This window comes from Perognathus longimembris, chromosome 19 (genome assembly GCF_023159225.1).
Source record: "Perognathus longimembris pacificus isolate PPM17 chromosome 19, ASM2315922v1, whole genome shotgun sequence".
NCBI lineage: Eukaryota > Metazoa > Chordata > Mammalia > Rodentia > Heteromyidae > Perognathus > Perognathus longimembris.
Window position 1 is genome coordinate 35,214,431 of NC_063179.1, and position 19,579 is coordinate 35,234,009.

General features: G+C 37.9%; 1 protein-coding gene across 2 annotated transcripts in view; it reads left to right on the plus strand.

The window, feature by feature from the left end:
* Nucleotides 1–19,579, plus strand: part of Rab3c (RAB3C, member RAS oncogene family) — a 195,998-nt gene that overhangs the window by 76,481 nt on the left and 99,938 nt on the right. The window lies entirely within an intron of this gene.

Genomic DNA, 19,579 nt, shown 5'->3' on the forward strand with positions numbered 1-19,579 from the left:
CCAGTCCTGGGGCTTGAACTCAGGGCCTGAGCACTGTTCCTGGCTTCTTTTTGCTCAAAGCTAGCACTCTGCCACTTGAGCCACAGCACCACTTCTGGCCATTTTCTGTATATGTGGTGCTAGGGAATCGAACCCAGGGCCTCATGTATATGAGGCAGGCACTCTTGCCACTAGGCCATATCCCCAGCCCAGAAGATTTTTTTCATCCCTTTATAAAAGATAGATTGGTAAAAAGTTTAGCCACCATCTTAGTCATCATTTATCTGCTTTTTTTTAGGGGGAGAAGGAGCAATTTCCAATCTTTATTTGCTTGTTTCTCTTTGTTGGTGAGGTGTCTTGACATGTCATGTTGAAATAGGCCCTCTAGAAGAAAGAAATTTTAAAGATCATAGATCACACACACCCCTGTCAGTTTCAAGTAAATTAGAAAATTGTAATGGTAATCTCATTTTCATTTTGGCCACATGTTTAAAAAATAATCCTCAAATTAGATTTCATACCAATAGTGTTTTCATCATTCTATAAAGACTTAAAAAACATAAATGATCAACATGAAATACACTGATGTATACAATAACACATGTGAAAAACAAAGGAATGACAGAACACCTGAAAGTTACAGTAGCTAAGATGAATCATTTTCTTCCTACCTCTGAGTTCCTAAACTAACCAAGTTATTGTGTTAACATATTTGTCACAAATAACCTTGGATTTTACAAACCTTTGTTTTGCAATTGAGGAAACTGAAGTCTAAAGGAGCTGATTGATTTGTGCAAGGTCACACAGCTAATATGCAGTTGAGATAGAATATGAACACAAGCTATTTAGCCTGTCCCTACTTTATTTATTCAGTACTAAACCAATAGCATGAAAATTAGCAAGAGAACTTGGAGAAAGTGCAGTTTACCAGTTGCAAATGCCTAATTTACTAAGAAAGAATTTCTGAGAGTATAGCATTATTAAATTGCCAAATATAATTTGTAAATAAGCCACTTAGAAAGAATAGGTTTCCTAGAAGGCCCTTGAAAATAAATGGTGAGAGGACTCTCCAACTGTGTTTGTTCCTTCAGACCAACTCTGGAGTTCATCAAAATTCCCTGCAAAACAGAAGTAACAGGGGCCTACTAGTTGCAAGTATATTTAAGCACCAAGAACTGTCCCTTCATCTTTCTATGAAGGATGATAACCCACCTGTCTACATTTCATATTTCTGAAATAACTGGGCAGGCTTCCCATATAGTTAGTGGCTTGTAGCCTAAGGAAGAATACTAAAAGATCAGACCCCTGTCCTTAATAACAATGAGTAATCTCTAGGCCTGGCATAATCCAGCCAAAGTCGTACCCAGCTGGAGAAATCTGTCCTTCCTGCAGGAGCAGGATCAATAGATGCCAGTACTTCTGTTCTCTGACTCTGTCAATAAGCTCTTCAGCAGCAGATTCTGTTTTCATGGTAAGAAAAATACATTTGTCTAGCACACAAGCCCTGAAAAACCTTTTTGCATTGAAAATTGCAAACTAAATTATAGTCAGAATACTAACACCCTTTGTGAGTTTTTGTGCCAGCAGCCATGTTGACAGTGAAATTTAAATGTAGGGAAAATTTGCTAGATTGCTTAGCCAATGACTCAGGTCTATTTATCTATTTTCAATGCAGTAATTTCAATATATAAAGAAAGTATTCTTAAATCTTGCTCAATTCATGGGCTTTATTTCCCCATAATAATTGTTCTATATCCTAGTGACATTTCTTCTTGAATTTAAAATGTTAGTAAATGTGTGTATACATATATCACATCTATCTGCCCATTCTCTTTTATATACAAATTAATTCCTTCTTATCAGTGGCTTTTTACTCATATTTTCTCTTGTATTTGGGGTTGGTTCATTTGTATTATGTCCTGGAATTGGGTTTTTCTGACTTAGAAGAGAATTTGATCACTAAATACAATTCAGACTAAATAAACACAATAGATGTTATTGTAGGTTTATATGTGCAAATGTTAGTGCATTTTGTCCTACCTTCCGATTTGTCTATTTTATTATTTTTTTGCTTTGCTCCTTTCAAAATCTGCACCTACAATAACAGTTTAAAAGAAGCCTTGAATGTTACGGAGCTCAGTCTCTTCCTCAGTTCTGGGTCTTCCACCTTCCTGGGAAACAACCGCTTCATTTACAAAGGAAAGCTCACACCTTATGATCCAGCCCTCAACCAGTAGCTTCCCAATATTTGCATTGTCCTCCAACAAAATCCATTTCTGTTCTATTGGAAGTTCTGTTAGATCCTCATAATTGGTATATAGTCACTCTTGAGGGTTTTCTTTTCTTAATGAGTCTCTCTCAATGAAAATTTAAATTCTCTGTAGCTGGCTTCTGTTCCCGGCCTCTAAGTTCATTTTTTCCCCATATGGAGCCAAGCATCAGGCTCAGCTTCCCATTGGATTCGGATCAGAAATGAATAAAAAAGAGTAAATTGCATAAACAATAACCTCTAGATAGTTTCAGAATAACTTTAAACAAGTAGGCGAAAGCCAGTTTTCACTTAATTAGCCATAGGATCCCGAAGTCTCATTTGCAATTACCATTGATCTTAGGAGGCACAGATGACTTTGTCCTTTGTAAAGTTTACTATTGTGTTACCACACATGGAAAGTCAAGTGTGAAAGGGTCCCTGGCTGAGACCTGAGTCTTGAGTGTCACTGTGTCCATAAGGAAAATCTAATCAAACTCATTTATAAAACAAGGACATATAAGTATTATAGTATTAGTATTGAGGGTCATATCAGGAATGTTCCCAGGCCATCCTTTGCCACGACTCTGCAGTTTGACTTTCCAATGTTTCTCCCAGAACCAGTCATTTATCCTCTTATTCCTCACATTCTCATAGCCAGCTGCCTGCTACATACTTTACTTGCTTTGTGTAGAAATGCAACAGTTTCTGCCTCTAGTGTCTGATTTCTACATTTTCATTTCCCATTCTTTCTGTATTTTAGAGACCTCATTCATCAGGTGTAAACTTGTATTTAAATCATTGTTATTAATTAAACCAAAGTATTTGGAAGGGGCTGGGAATCTGGCCTAGTGGCAAGAATGCTTGCCTCCTATACATGAAGCCCTGGGTTCAATTCCTCAGCACTACATGTATAGAAAACGGCCAGAAGTGGCGCTGTGGCTCAAGTGGTAGAGTGCTAGCCTTGAGCAAAAAGAAGCCAGGGACAGTGCTCAGGCCCTGAGTTCAAGCCCCAGGACTGGCCAAAAAAAAAAGTATTTGGAAATCTTGGAATCACCTTAATCTTGAATCACTTCAATCTCAAAGCACTGTGTATATTATTTGTTATTTTGTTTAATTAGAGGTCAAAACAACTATAAAAGAGGAATGGGCACAAAACCTAAGACACACCAAATAATAGTCATGATAGCAAATTAACTGTGTATTTCATCTTTGAATTCATTTTATTTTTTATGGGAGATGGAGAGAGAAACTAAGGGTATGTAGCTATTGTCTGCAAAACAATTATGCTTATTTTCTTTTCTTCCCTAGGGATAAGGATGAGAAAGGGATAACCTGATGGTAATGAATATAGTTTCTTCCTCCTAGTAATGAATTCACATACTTTCTTTCGGGAGCTGGCAGGCTGGCTTAATTTCTTTACTCTCATTGGCTTGACTGATAATGATGATCGTATCTATAAATGTTATCCAAAGCTTGAAGTCACTTTAGAAATCAGGAGACTTATACTCAGAAGGACTTAGTGGCATTTATTCCCACTGCTGAGCACATGCATCTCAGAGCCAGGGTAGGGCCCAAAGTGCCTCAAACCCAAAGTCTTTGTTCTTTCCTCTACATATTGCTGTTGTGGGAAAAAAAAAATGTAAATCTTACTTGTTGAGAAGTATGCACAAAGAGTCATACATTCTCTCCCATTTCAGGTCAGAAATAATTGTCCAGAAAAAACGAGAATTAATCTTCACTATACCCTCCCATCCTTTCTTAGATACTATATATAAAAAGTATGTGTGTCTATATTGCCGAACTTATAACACATAGTGCATTTTCAGATGCCAAGATTTCAATACATCAATATTTCAATACTATTTTCATCTCTATAGAGTGAAAATGATAGATAAATGAACAAAGGATGAATATCAGTTCAATCCCCTCACTCTTTGACCCATTTCCTTCGGCTTTCCTATCATCTTGTGTTTAACTTTATTGAAGACCTTCTCCCAGCTTAATAACTTCTAACTATCTCCTTTTACCTGGAGACAATTGCAGGTCACACCAATTTGTCCCTATCTGCTCTATGCTATGAGACTAGCTACGATCATATACCATACACAAGTGTTAAAACTCAACAGTGGATGAAGATTGGAAGTCTGTGCAACATCTTTGAGGTAATCTGAACAGGAGTTCGCAAAGGAAACTGAAGAAGAAAATTTAAATAAACTAAGCAATCAATAGAGTCATATCCTGAAACAATGAATTTAATGAAATAAGGTGTTATCATCTCTATCATACATTTCAGCTAGGATGGGAAGCAAACATTGAACATGTCAACAAGGAAATCATTGACTATGTTTAGGAACAATTCCAATGCAGTATTTGGGCTGAATACACTTAAGAGTGAGTGAAAGATGAATAAAGTTTGAAAATAGAAAGCTGGACCTTGATAGAACTACAAAAGGAAAATATTAAAAAGCCAAATGTTGACACTCAAATCCAGAGCCAAAATGGCACACACACACACACACACACACACACACACACACACACTTATATGTATATACATATATACGTGTATATATATGTGTGTAGGATAAATATATGTATATATTAATACATATAATTGTGTAGTATATATATACACAAACACACATATGTAGAGATAGAGATATATAAATACATATAGATTTCTTATTTTCCAGCCAAATATCTAAAAACATGAATAGACTTTGTGTACAGAAAGCTGGTTTTCAGTATGACCCATACCTTGTCCAGTGCTGTAACTTATAATTGTTGCCTCAACTCTTTAAAGTTGAAGCTACCAACTTCAGCTTCATCAGTCCATTTTTTTAACATTTTAATATTTCATTGGTGGCTATCTTGATAATAAGCCCAAACCCACTGATGATAATTAGACTTTGGTATTACTTTCCATGCTCTATCCAATGATTCATGCTCATCCTAACCATGACCTCAATATATACCAAGATTTCAGTCTTTTATCTAAAAAATTAAAAAAAAAACCTTGAGACAGAAGACAAAGGAATTTTAGGTCAGAGAAACACTGATAATACAATGGTTCATACATGTTATTACATATGTGTCCAAACCTATAAGATGCACACAATCAGCCTAGTGTAAACTATGGACTCTGCTGTGATACTATGGGTTCTCTGGTTTCTATAAAGGTAACACCTATGGTTCTCTGGTGGAGGATACTAATAAATAGTGGAAGCTGTGTGTGGGAGCAGGAGTGCATAAGAAATCTTTGTACCCTTTTTTCCATTTTCTGTGAACCTAAAACTTCTCTCAAAATAAATTTCCCTCATAGGGAATAATTAGCACATGTTTAGGCTAGTCATAGCAGAAGATTACAATAGCCCAATAGGTATGCCTGTGTGAACACATGATGCTAAGTGAAATGAACTCCATGCTATGGAAACAAGTGTTATATCATAGTTGTAATTACTTTCAACATGCCATGTGAAACTGTACCCTTTTTTTGTTTGTTTCTCTCATATTCCCTTACTGTGGTTGTACTTCTGCTATCACTGTATCTCATCTGAGTACCCTGGATACTGTATATACTGGTATTAGAACTAGGGAAGGGAAAGGGAATGTCAAAATCGAGAGACAAAGGATAAAAAGACAAATGATACCAAAAGCAATACTTACAAAACCATTTGGTGTAAACCAACTGTACAACTCATAGGGGGAGGGGGGAGAGGGAAGGGGACAAAATGAGGGAGGAGGTAACGAGTTGAACAAGAAATGTACTGTAACCCCTCTGTACTTCAGCTTGATATTAAAGGGGAAAAGAAAAGTCCAAGCCCAGTGTTGGTGGCTCAAGCCTGTAATATAGGATACTTAGGAGGCTGAGATCTGAGGATCATTGGTTGAAACCAGCCTGGTCAGAACAGCTTAGACACTCTTCTCTCCAGTGAACTACAAAAAGCTGCAAGTGGAGTTGTGGCTCAAGTGGTAGAGCATTTGCCTTGATTGAAAAAGGTAAGGGACAGTGCTCAGACCCTGAGTTTAAGCCCAGTACTGGCACAATAAATAAAACAACAAATGATGTATTATATAGAAAAAAAAGCATCAGACTGTTAAGCCTGCTTTAAAATGCCCTGATCATGTCCAATGTAATACTCATATGCAGGAGTTGGGTTATATCCCCACCTGCTAGGGCAATGAGAAGAGGAGTTTGGCTTACCCTATCACCCTTTCTATTCCTCATTTTCCTAGCTCTTACTGTTTCCATGTAAAGGGTACAAGGAGAAGGCAGATGTTTAGCTTGCAGGACACATAATTACAGTTCTCATTTGGTTTCTTTGGGGAAGCCTGTCCTGCAACCACAACAGCCGTGCAACAGACAATGAGTGCTAGCCCCATTGTATAAAAGCTTCAGGAAGGCCAATAACACTCTCACACTGCACAATGTCATGACAGGAAAGATTTGAACATTCCAGTAGCTCCCTTTTAGCTTTTTCATATACCTATGTATTTCCTATGTCTCATCCTAGAGACCGACCATTTGGAAGTTAATAGTAAAGTACTCCCTGCTATGGTGTTTACTGATGCAAGGGAAACTTATATAACATAGTCATAATACTAACCTGTGGGAATCAAGCCCTCTCCACTACCTCTCCTTCTCCACCTTAATGTCCCTCCACAAATACCCTGTCAGATGCTGATCAACAAATCCATTGCGTAAGCAGACAACAGCCAAATAACCAAGGAACTCTGGATTTATGTAGGTGAAAGCTCCCACTTCTTTGTCAGGAGCATGATTTGCGTCTTTATCACCAATTTTAGGGTCACAGTACAAGTCCCATTGAAAAGCCTGTTATGTTTTTAAACTAGTGCATTTGATCTGATGTAAGCATTTTATATTGTGGTCTGCATAGTAAAACAATCACAAGCCTTGACTAAGAGCTCTAAATTGCCTGCATTTAAGGATGTATCCTCCAGATTTTTAAAAGTTGAGCATAATCAAAATCCCACTAGGAAGAAGCCTGTCAAAAAGATTAATTAGAAAGAAAGCAAAAATAGTGACTTCTCCCGCCTTTGTGTTAAACATTAAGAAAAATGTCCAGAGATAATATGAGTAAATATCTTTATGTGGTTTTTACTGAGATCATGAAAAAAAATCATCTAGGTATTTAAATAGTGTTCTTAAATTGCTCTCCAACTTTCATGACCAGAAACATACAACTGGTAGATATGTCAGGGTATTACTGACAGTAGAGTCAAAGGCCTCTGAAAAAGAGCTATATATGGGTTCTCCTCTCTGCCAGAAAAGATGAATTGCCATGGCAACCCTGCCATGAAATAATAGGTCAAGTTTTATCTGTCTGCCTTGGGCAGATTTTATTCAGTTTAACTTAGAAGTGGATGCCGTTGTAAAATGAAGGTTTTAGTATTCCAGAGTGAAGCATCATGACAAGAAAAATCTGGTCAGTAAAATCTTCTGGTGTGAAGAGGATTGATAAAAGACAATACATAGGGAGAACATTTAAATTGATTGAAGAGCTATTTAGAGGCTGGCTTATTAGTGCTCTGTTCTAAAATGTGGACTTGTTATACAGATACTTGTCATATCAATGTGTGGGTAAATGAATTCACATTGCACAATATTGGTGGGGAAAGGTGGTTTGTAAATTTTATTTTAAAGGACTATTAACTACTTCAAGGGCAAGAAGTTCTTAAGAAAGCATAAAATAAGCTTCCTATTTTGCTTGATATTTTTAAGACTAAATTTAATGTGGCTTTGTGTTTATTTATTGAAATAGAAAAATAAATACAGCTGAGTAAAAAGAACAAGATATAAAAGAAGTCATGTGTAATAATCAGAATCTGTGTGTGGTGGCTCATGCCTGTAACCCTAGCTATTCAAGAGGCTGAGATCTGAGAATCATGGTTCAAAGCCAGCACTGGCTGGCATGTCCTTGAGATTCTTATCTGCAATTAACACACACACACAAAATAGTGAAGCTATGTCTCAAGAGGCAGAGCACTAACCTTGCCCAAAAAAACTCAGGGATAGTGCCCATGTCTTGAGTTCAAGCCCCAAGACTGGCACACACACACCTGCATAAACAAGCGCGTGCGCGCGCACGCGCGCGCACACACACACACACACACACACACACACACACCAGATTTTGATTGTTTCTGTTCTCCAGGGACTTGTGTCTCAGTACAAATCATGACTAAATGATTTTTTGAGACAATATCTCAATCATTTGGGGATAAAATTCAAACAAGCAGGGATATATAATTTTTGATATACCAAGCAACATTGTTCTTTCTAGTAAGGCGTATGTTAAAATAAATGGATTAGATAAGTAGGTAGATTTCAGACAGATAGACAGATCATAGCTATAAAGGAAAGACAGATGGACTGAAGGAGAAACATTAATGATCATGTTTTTAAAGAAACAGGCTATATCAAACTACTTTTCCAGTAGAACTATTTTTACCTAAGCAGAATATGGTAGTGCATTTTAGCATTATATTCTTTTTGTGATTTCACAGTGAGGCCCTGCTAGACTTCCCCCAAAACTATCTTTTATTTTCCTTACTTTTTTTTCTGTAATAACATAATAAGGGATCTCATAGCTATGAAATTTATATTGTTTTCCTTCTGATCCTGAAGATATATTACTTTACCAGAAGATCCACCACCTGGGTCAATTAAGATATCAGAAATCTGAAGCCTGAATTTCTAAATTACAATGTTATAGAGTCATGCTCTGTCTGAAGGTTCTAGGAGAGAATCTGCTCCCTTTCCATCTTTTAGCTTCTGATTGGTTGCCATCAATTAGCAATCCTTATCTAGTAGGAGATTTTTCCAGTATCTACCTCTGCCTGCACATGGCTTTCTTCTCTGTGCTTAATGCTTGTTTGCTTGTTTGTTTTTATGAAGAAACCAACCACATGAACTGGGGCTGTCATAGTTTCATATCGCCTCACTTACTCTTGATTGCATTGACATGATCCTTTTCCCGTACAAAGCTTCTAGAGCTAGTACTTTAACATGCATCTTAAGGAACACAATCCAACCCACAAAAGTAACTGTGAATTAGAGGACTTCATCTCTGAGTAAACTATTCCTATTAAAGTTGTAATTGCTGTATTGAGTGTTAGAAGCAATTTTTAATGCTCTAACCTTTTGTAAACATATGGGACATATAATATTCTAATTAATGCAAACAGCAGGACAAAGGATGAAATAATGCAACAATGATACTCGCTAGGCACTATGTTGGAAATGAACTTTACAACTTAGAGGGAAGGGGAGTAGATAAGGGAAAGCAGGAGAAAACGAGGGAGGAGGTAATAGTTTTCAAAAAGAAATGTACTCATTACTTATATACATATATATGTATATATATAGAGAGAGAGGGAGACAGAGAATATATAGAATAGAAGAAATATTTTGTGATGTACCTATTACAATTCCTAAGTAGAAATAGCTATTGGTCAGATGTTTGTTGATTGAATGGTTAGATGAGTAAGTCAGTGTGTTAATATTAAGCTATATCAAGAAAGAGGAACCCTTCTCCAACTGTTGGTGGGAGTGCAAATTAGTACAACCACTTTGGAGAACAATATGGAGGTTTCTCAAAAAGCTCAATATAGACCTACCCTATGACCCAGCCATACCACTCCTAGGCATCTATCCTAAACAGCAAACCCCAAGATATCAAAAAGACATTTGTACTTCCTTGTTTATCACGGCACAATTCACAATAGCCAAAATATGGAAACAACCCAGATGCCCCTCCACAGACAAATGGATCCAAAAAATATGGTACCTATACAAAATGGAATACTACATAGCGATTAGGAATGGTGAAATATTGTTATTCGCAGGGAAATGGTCAGAACTCGAACAAATAATGTTGAGCAAGACAAGCCTAGAACACAGAAAACAAAGGGGCATGATCTCCCTGATATATGACTGTTAAGAAAGGGAGATGGAGAGACAGTAGAGACCAAGTCTGTGAAACCAAAAACTGCTTGTCAAATAGTATTTCCCACAGAATTGGGGCAGCGACCCAACAGTATGTAACTAAAACCAAACAATTACTTAACATATAAAGGTCAAAAATTGACCTCTCAGTGGAATACAATAGCTCAAAATCTATGTATGTACGTTCATATAAGACTACTGTCGACATATTGTCTAATGTCGACATTGCATTTAAAGCCCTAGGCGAATTTTCTTGGGCGCGGCCACATGGCTACTGTATATGTTCTTGATACATTGTATATTGTATATATGTCTACCTGACCTAGAGAAGGGAAAGAAAAACAGGGCGTAAGATATCACAAGAAATGTACACACTCCCCTACTATGTAACTGTACCCTTTTTGCACAACACCCTGTCCAAAAAGTTTGTGTTCAATTAATAAATAAATTAAATTTAAAAAAGCATCATTTAATCTTCCTTTATTATTTCAAACAACTCTTTTACAAAAAAGGTAGACTAGTTATGAGATGGGCATTTGCTTGATTGGAAATTGAGCATTTATTTCTTTTTGCATTTTTGTGTCCATTTGAAAGCTCATTAGTAAAATTGTGTTTTATACCTTACATTGAAGTGTTTCTGTCCCCCATTTCTATGTTTATTCAGTTGAGTCATTTTGTTTATTTTCTTTAGCTAATTTTTATTGGTTAACTCAAAAATGTGATTGATCTATCTATTAAAATACCTACTTTATCATCCAATAGGAGTTTGGATCTTTAGTTTTTTTCTATCTAGACATCCAGTAAATGAAAGTACTGATATTGTTCAAGTTATATGCTCCTTTATTGATATTTCATTCCATTTTTCTCTTTAACATGATTTTGAAAGAAGTAACCAACTAACCAAGAGACAAATAATGTAATCTCTACCCTACAAAAGCAAAGCTATTTCCTCAGTCTTAAAACAGTATATTATCTCTGCTTGACTTTGGAATACTGTACATGCAGTTAAAAGTCTTATCTGGGGGAGACTCACGGGAGAAGACGGCGGAGGAGCGGCTGTGCCCTGCAGAGCTCCCTCTGATATCGTAGTTTTCTCACCTCATAGAAACTGTTTCTCCGAGAAAGACAGCCAAAGTAACTTCTAACAGTACAGGGATTCTCTACAGGAAGGAAAAATCGACTTTGCTGGTCTGAAAACACAGTTTTGAGCTCCAGGCGGCGTCCCGCCGCGGCACCAGCGCCGGCTCCGGCACAGTGCCGGGCACAGCCCCCAGCACTCCGCGCAGCTAAAGCGAGAAATACTCCAGACGGCAGCCGAGCACGGAGGACCTGACATCGCAGAGACCGCGTGAGTACCCCGCAAAAAAAAAAAAAAAAAAAAAAAATATTTTCGCTTGTGCCCACAGTCCAGCTTCTGGAAGGCATCCCTGCCCCCACCGCCAGAGCAAAGCGCCATCTTTGCCACTGGCATAGGGTCAGAGCAGACTGAAACTGAAGCGGGCCTGGGGAAAGCGAGGTCAAAAAAGCCATCTTTGAAAAGGGCAGGAGGGGCGGAATCAGTGAGAACCAGCTCCGCCCAGAAGAACGCCCCCTGCCCTGGTGGGAGGCGAGTCCGGGGCCTAGCCAGAGAAGCCCCGCCCTGCCCGCCGGAACTTCTAAACTTAAAGCAAAAGCTGCGAGCAGCTACCAGGGGCACGGAAACAACAGAAGGAGGAACAAACAGTTCCGGGGACAGCTAAACGGTCCCGTCACAGAGGAAACTAATTCCCAGCCCAAAACGGAGCTGCATTCCATAGCTACCTATGCCAAGGAGGCCGCCTCCCTCAGGCAAGCAACTCTTAGTGGAGCAAAACAGGCTAGAGGCGCCATGCTCTGCTGAGTTCACAGTCTAGTCAAGACCAGGCATCAAAGGCAGCGGCCCCACAGCAGACAGAGGAGCCACAGTTCCTGTGACTGCCCACGTCCCCATCGACAGAGGACGCCCAAGGCCTGCCTGCAAGCTGTGCGAACCTCAGAGACCCACGATTGCACCAACAGGGGAGAAAGTCAGAACAGAACCACCCCTTGCCAACTGAAATCAAGTCAAATCAGCCAATCAGGAAAATAGACTGCAGTCCATTGCAGGGAAACGAGAGACTGGTTTCTTTTTCTTTTCAAACATTTTTTTTTAACTTTTCTTTTAAATTTTCTTTTTAATTTTTTCACACCTGAAACATCATTGGCTGTTTTTTCTTTTGTTTTTTTTTTTTTTTTTTTTTTTTTGGTTTGTTTGTGTGTTTTCCATTTTTACTGGTTTGTTGTATCAAGTTTTTTTGTGTGTTTGTTTATTTGCTAGGTTTGTTCCTTTTCGGTTATTTTCCTTTTTATTTACTTATACTTCCTTGTTAAATAATTTTTCTCTGTTTTGTGTATCTGTCTTCCAGTATTTTTACTTCATTTCTCTCATTGCATCCTCTTCCTATAAAAATTACTTTCCTATAAATAACACCTACACCCTTTTCTGCTAACTCTCCAGTGTCTGTCATTTTATGAATGTTCTTTCTACTGATTCTACTCTTCTCCACATTTCCACGTCACTGAAACTAAACCAAAATCACCACCACCACCCCCCCAATACAGTTTACTCTATTCTCTTTACTACCTCCAACTTACCCTCCGGACTTACTGCCTGGACCTCCAGGTTCCATTGACTTCTGGTTATTGGATAGAGGATATCACAGCTTAATACGAGTGAATCAAAGGGGTTCATAGAGAAAGCCAGTCCTAAAAGAACTTAATATAAAAACAAGAATTGCGTATAAGGTTGTAACAGTAAATAAGTAACTACTGAATACAGGGCCCAGGATCAGATGTTATATTGAAATTGTATTCTTTAGAACACCAAATCTAACTTTATAGACAGGTATACAAGTTATCTGTTTATAATTGTGAAATTGTAAGATTTACACAACAGTGCTTGGTAAGGGCTGCTTTGGGTCTTAAACAGTGCTCACAGGTGCTGGTAGGTTGGCATTCCCAATTCAAATGGGCAGAAGAAACACAAGAAAGATGGCAAATAATGAAGTCTTATCCCCCACCCAAAACAAGCAGGAAGCAGAGCAGTCAATCAAAAACATAGAAGAAAACCCCCAAAATGCTCTACAAAGTTTACTGATAAACATGATAAATGAAAAGTTTGAATCTCTTCAGTCAATTATGTTAGAGCGTGAGGAGGCAAAGCAAAAATTAATGGAGAATTTCATGGCATCCACAAATAGAAAGATAAGTGAGCTTCAAGAGTCAAATGAAAAGATAGCTACCCAACTTAAAGATTTGAGAGACAACACTCAAAACCAAAGTAATGAAGTTAATGAAGTAAAGAAGTCCATACAGGACCTAAGAAATGACATGGAAAACATCAGGAAAGACCAGTCAGAAGGAAAAGAGATTCGAAATCAAGTAGTTAGCCTACAGTCCCGACTAACTGAAGCAGAGGATCGAATCTCAGGAGCTGAAGATTCCTTAGATTCTATGGAGAAAGATCAAAAATCAATACAAATCCAGTCCAAGCAACAAAACAGATCGCTACAGGAGATTCAAGACACAATCAGGAAGCCCAATTTAAGGATAATAGGTATTGAGGAAAACTTGGAGAAAGAGGTTAATGGGATAGGCAACCTATTTAACAGAATATTAGCTGAGAACTTCCCAAATATCCAGAAGGAAAGGCCTATACAGATACAAGAAGCATTTAGAACCCCAAATCGACCAGACCAGAATAGGACTTCCCATCGACACATTGTGATCAAAACAGCTTCTGCAGAGTGCAAGGAAAAAATACTCAAAGCTGTTAGGGCAAAGAAAACAATCACATATAAAGGAAAAGCAATCAGAATTACCCCAGACTTCTCAGCAGAGACCATGAAAGCAAGGAGAGCCTGGAATGAAGTATACCAAACTCTAAATAAAAATAACTACCAACCAAGAATTCTGTACCCCGCCAAACTCTCCTTCATAGCCGAAGGTCAAATAAAAGTCTTCCACAATAAGGAAAAACTGAAACAATATATCTCCACCAAACCAGCTTTACACAAAATCCTTAAAGATGTACTATACAGGGAAAATAATCAGGATCCCAACACAGACAGAGAAATGAACCCTAATTAGTAAACACTAGATCAAGAAATGGGAAGACACAGCTTCAAACAAGACAGTGATAATGAAAGGAACAAACGATCACCTCTCAATCCTAACTGTCAACATTAATGGACTTAATTCTCCAATCAAACGACATAGGCTCATAAGTTGGATCAAAAATCAAGATCCATCTTTCTGCTGCCTCCAAGAGACACATCTATCCAGCAAAAGTAAACATCTTCTAAAAGTGAAAGGCTGGAAACAAATCTATCAAGCAAATGGCCCCCATAAGCAGGCTGGAGTTGCAATCCTAGTATCAGACAAAATTGACTTCAAATTAAAAAAGGTAAGAAGAGACAAAGAAGGTTACTACATACTAGTAAAAGGATCTCTCCAACAGGAAGAAATAACCATCCTAAATATCTACACGCCAAATGCAGGAGCACCCAACTTCATCAAACAAACACTACTGGCTCTAAAAACATTCATAGACCCAAACACAATGATAGTGGGGGACTTTAACACTCCACTATCACCTCTGGACAGATCAACACGCCAAAAACTGAACAAAGAAACCACAGAACTAAACAATTGCATAGACCAACTAGACTTAATCGACATCTACAGAATATTCCACCCAGCAAGGACAGAATACACATTCTTTTCGGCAGCACACGGAACATTCTCCAAAATAGATCACATCTTAGGGCACAAAGAAAATCTGTACAAATTCAGAAGTATCAAAATCATTCCCTGCATTCTTTCAGACCACAATGGAATAAAATTAGAGCTCAACTCATTCAGCCACCACAGAAAATCCCACAATTCATGGAGACTAAAGAACACACTGCTGAACCATCAGTGGATCATTGAAGAAATTAAAACGGAAATTCAAATGTTTATGGACTTCAACCAAGTTGAGGGCACAAAGTACCAGCTCCTTTGGGACACAGCAAAGGCAGTACTTAGAGGAAAATTTATATCTCTGAGTACATACATCAACAAACTGGAGAAACAGCAACTCAGTAATTTAAGGAAGCACCTTAATTTTCTGGAGAGAGAAGAGCAAGCCAAACCCCAAGTCAATAGACGGAAGCAAATAATTAAAATCAAATCAGAATTAAATCAATTAGAGACGAAAAAAACCATCGAAAGAATCAACAAAACAAAGAGTTGGTTCTTTGAAAAAATCAACAAGATAGACAGACCCCTGGCAAACCTGACCAAAGAACGAAGGCAGCACACTCAAATAAACAAGATAAGAGATGAAACAGGTAGCATCACCACAGAAATAACCGAAATTCAGAAAATAATAAGGGGCTATTTTGCAAACCTTTATGCCAACAAATTCGAGAACTTGGAAGAAATGGATGATTTCCTAGAAAAAATTGATACCCCCAAACTCAACTATGAAGACTTAAACCTTCTAAACAGACCCATATCCAGTATTGAAATAGAAACAGCAATAAATGATCTCCCATCCAAGAAAAGCCCAGGTCCAGATGGATTCACAGCAGAATTCTACAAGGCCTTCAAAACAGAACTCACTCCAATATTTCTCAAACTCTTCAATGAAATTGAAAGAGAACGTTCACTGCCAGACTCATTTTATGAAGCCAGTATAACCCTCATCCCAAAACCAGGCAGGGACTCATCACGGAAAGAGGACTACAGACCAATCTCCCTGATGAACATAGATGCAAAAATTCTCAACAAAATTCTGGCCAATCGACTTCAACAAGTCATCAAAAAAATCATACACCACGATCAAACTGGATTCATCCCAGGGATGCAAAGCTGGTTTAATATACGCAAGTCAGTTAATGTAATCCACCACATCAACCGGAGCAAGGTAAAGAACCACATGGTTTTATCGCTGGATGCGGAAAAAGCGTTCGATAAAATCCAGCACCCATTTATGCTAAAAGCCCTGGAAAAACTGGGATTCCAGGGAACATTCCTGAATATAATCAAGGCAGTTTATGACAAACCAACAGCAAGCATAACTCTAAATGGTGAAAAACTAAAGCCATTCCCTTTAAAATCAGGAACAAGGCAGGGATGTCCACTCTCTCCCCTGCTCTTCAACATAGTACTAGAATTCCTAGCCAGAGCAATTAGGCAAGAAGAGAATATAAAGGGGATCCAAATAGGAAAAGATGAAGTTAAACTTTCTCTCTTCGCAGATGACATGATCCTATACCTAAAGAATCCCATAGACTCTACCCCCAAGCTACTAGAGCTGATACAAAACTTTGGCAAAGTTGCAGGATATAAAATAAACCTTCAAAAATCAACGGCCTTTCTCTATGCTAACAACCCGAAGACCGAGGCTGAAATCAGGAAAGCAACTCCTTTTGCAATAGCCCCCAAAAACATAAAATACCTAGGAATAACCTTAACCAAAGAAGTGAAAGACCTCTTTGAAGAGAACTTTAAAAGCTTGAAGAATGAAATTAAGTCAGAACTAAGAAAATGGAAAAACCTCCCATGCTCCTGGATTGGGAGGATTAATATAATCAAAATGGCAATATTGCCAAAGGCTATCTACAAATTCAATGCAATACCCATTAATATCCCAACACCATTCTTTAATGAAATAGAGGAAGCAATCCAGAAATTCATATGGAACAATAAAAGACCTAGAATAGCAAAAACACTCCTAAGCAGAAAGAACAGTGCTGGAGGAATTACAATACCCAACTTCAAGCTGTATTATAAAGCTATAGTAATAAAAACAGCTTGGTATTGGCACCGGAACAGGCCTGAAGACCAATGGAACAGAATTGAAGACCCAGAATTAAACCCACAGAACTATGCCTACTTAATCTTTGATAAAGGAGCTAAAACAATAGTATGGAAGAAAGATAGTCTCTTTAACAAGTGGTGCTGGCAAAACTGGCTCAACACATGCAAGAAACTAAAACTAGATCCTTATATATCACCCTGCACCAAAATCAATTCCAAATGGATTAAAGACCTTGAAATCAAAACAGGCACCCTGAAGACACTAAAGGAAGGAGTAGGAGAAACACTTGGGCTCCTTGGCACAGGACAGAACTTCCTTAACAAAGACCCTGAAAGGCTACAAATCAAAGAAAGGTTGGACAAATGGGATTGCATCAAACTCCAGAGCTTCTGCACGGCAAAGGACATAGCTCTCAAGATAAACAGAAAGCCCACAGACTGGGAGAAAATCTTTACCGGACATTCAACAGACAAAGGCCTCATCTCTAAAATATATGCAGAACTAAAAAAATTACCTTCTTCCAAAACAAAACTGCAAAGAACCAACAGCCCCCTCATCAAGTGGGCTAAAGACTTACAAAGAAACTTCTCTGATGAGGAAATGAGAATGGCCAATAGACATATGAAAAAATGCTCTACATCACTGGCCATAAAGGAAATGCAAATCAAAACAACATTGAGATTCCATCTCACCCCAGCAAGAATGTCATATATCAAGAAAACTAATAATAACAATTGTTGGAGGGGATGTGGCCAAAAGGGAACCCTACTTCATTGTTGGTGGGAATGTAAACTGGTTCAGCCACTCTGGCAAGCAGTATGGAGATTCCTCAGAAGGCTCAATATAGAACTCCCCTATGACCCAGCAGCCCCACTGTTGGGTATCTATCCAAAAGACCACAAACAAAATCACAGTAATGCCACCAGCACAACAATGTTCATCGCAGCACAATTTGTCATAGCGAGAAGCTGGAACCAACCCAGATGCCCCTCCATAGATGAATGGATCAGGAAAATGTGGTACATTTACACAATGGAATTTTATGCCTCTATCAGAAAGAATGACATTGTTCCATTTGTAAGGAAATGGAAGGACTTGGAAAAAGTTATACTAAGTGAAGTGAGCCAGACCCAAAGAAACATGGACTCTATGGCCTCCCTTATTGGGAATAATTAGTACAGGTTTAGGCAAGCCATAGCAGAGCATCACAAGGCCCAATAGCTATACCCTTAGGAACACATAAGATGATGCTAAGTGAAATGAACTCCATGATATGGAAACAAGTGATATATCACAGTTATAACTACTTTCAACGTCCTATGTGTATGTGTAGTTTCTATTATTGATGATGTTTTGTATCACCTTCCTATGTTTGTACCTACACTATCTCTGTAATCTTATCTGAGTATATTGGAAACCGTGTTTACTGGTATTGGAAGTAGGAAATTCAAAGGGAATACCAAATTCGAGAGACACGGGGTAAAAAAAGAGAAATAACTACAAAAGCAATACTTGCAAAACTGTTTGGTGTAAGTGAACTGAACAACTGGGCGGGGGGGAGGGAAGGGGGGGAGGGAGGGGGGCATGAGGGACAAGGCAACAAGCAGTACAAGAAATGTATCCAACGCCCAACGTATGATACTGTAACCTCTCTGTACGTCAGTTTGAAAATAAAAATTTGAGAAAAAAAAAAAAAAAAAAAAGAAATTAAAAAAAAAAAAAAAAAAAAAAAAAAAGTCTTATCTGGGGAATGGTTGCAGACAAAACAAATAAATGCCAAATTTCAAATGGAAAAAGTCCCTAGCTACTATTTACCAAATAGCTAATTTTTTTATTTTATAGTTTATTTGTAACATCTATTCAAATATTTTAAATCGAAGCTAGCATTAAAACCAAAAATGTATCCTGAAAACGTAATTGGGATATCATAATATTTAAATTAGCTAAAATGATTTTACTTTTCTCTAAAAGGATAGAAAAGAAAGCTGTTGCTCACAGAAGAAACATGTCCATATTCTAGTCACATTTTTATTCCTTGTTTTTATGTTATAGATTTCCAGGTGTGTTTTTCAATCAGTAGAAGCCTATATATATGGAAAATCAGCAGGGATTCCTACTTTAGGCAATGAAAGAGAGGAACAACACCAAACCTGTGTGGGGAACCAGTTGCTTTAAAACAGAGGAAAGTTAGTTGTCTTCTGAGACTGTTACCATTCAGTTACATTATTAGCACTTGACGTTATAAAGTTTTCTACCATCATTTGCAAATGTCAAATATAATGAAGTATTTTCCCAACTTATTTTCTTCCTGATATAATAGAAGAAAATGCTAATGGACTTTGTAATCCAGAAATTATTTTCAATATCTACGACCAACACAAAGTCAACTTAGTGTGGAATTATTAAATTTGTTTATTCTTTATATTTTCTTTGAATTTGGGAGGAAATTTCCTCGTATTTCTTCTGTACTTCTGTATGGTGCACTTTCTTATCCTCCTTGACAGGTGACAAATAT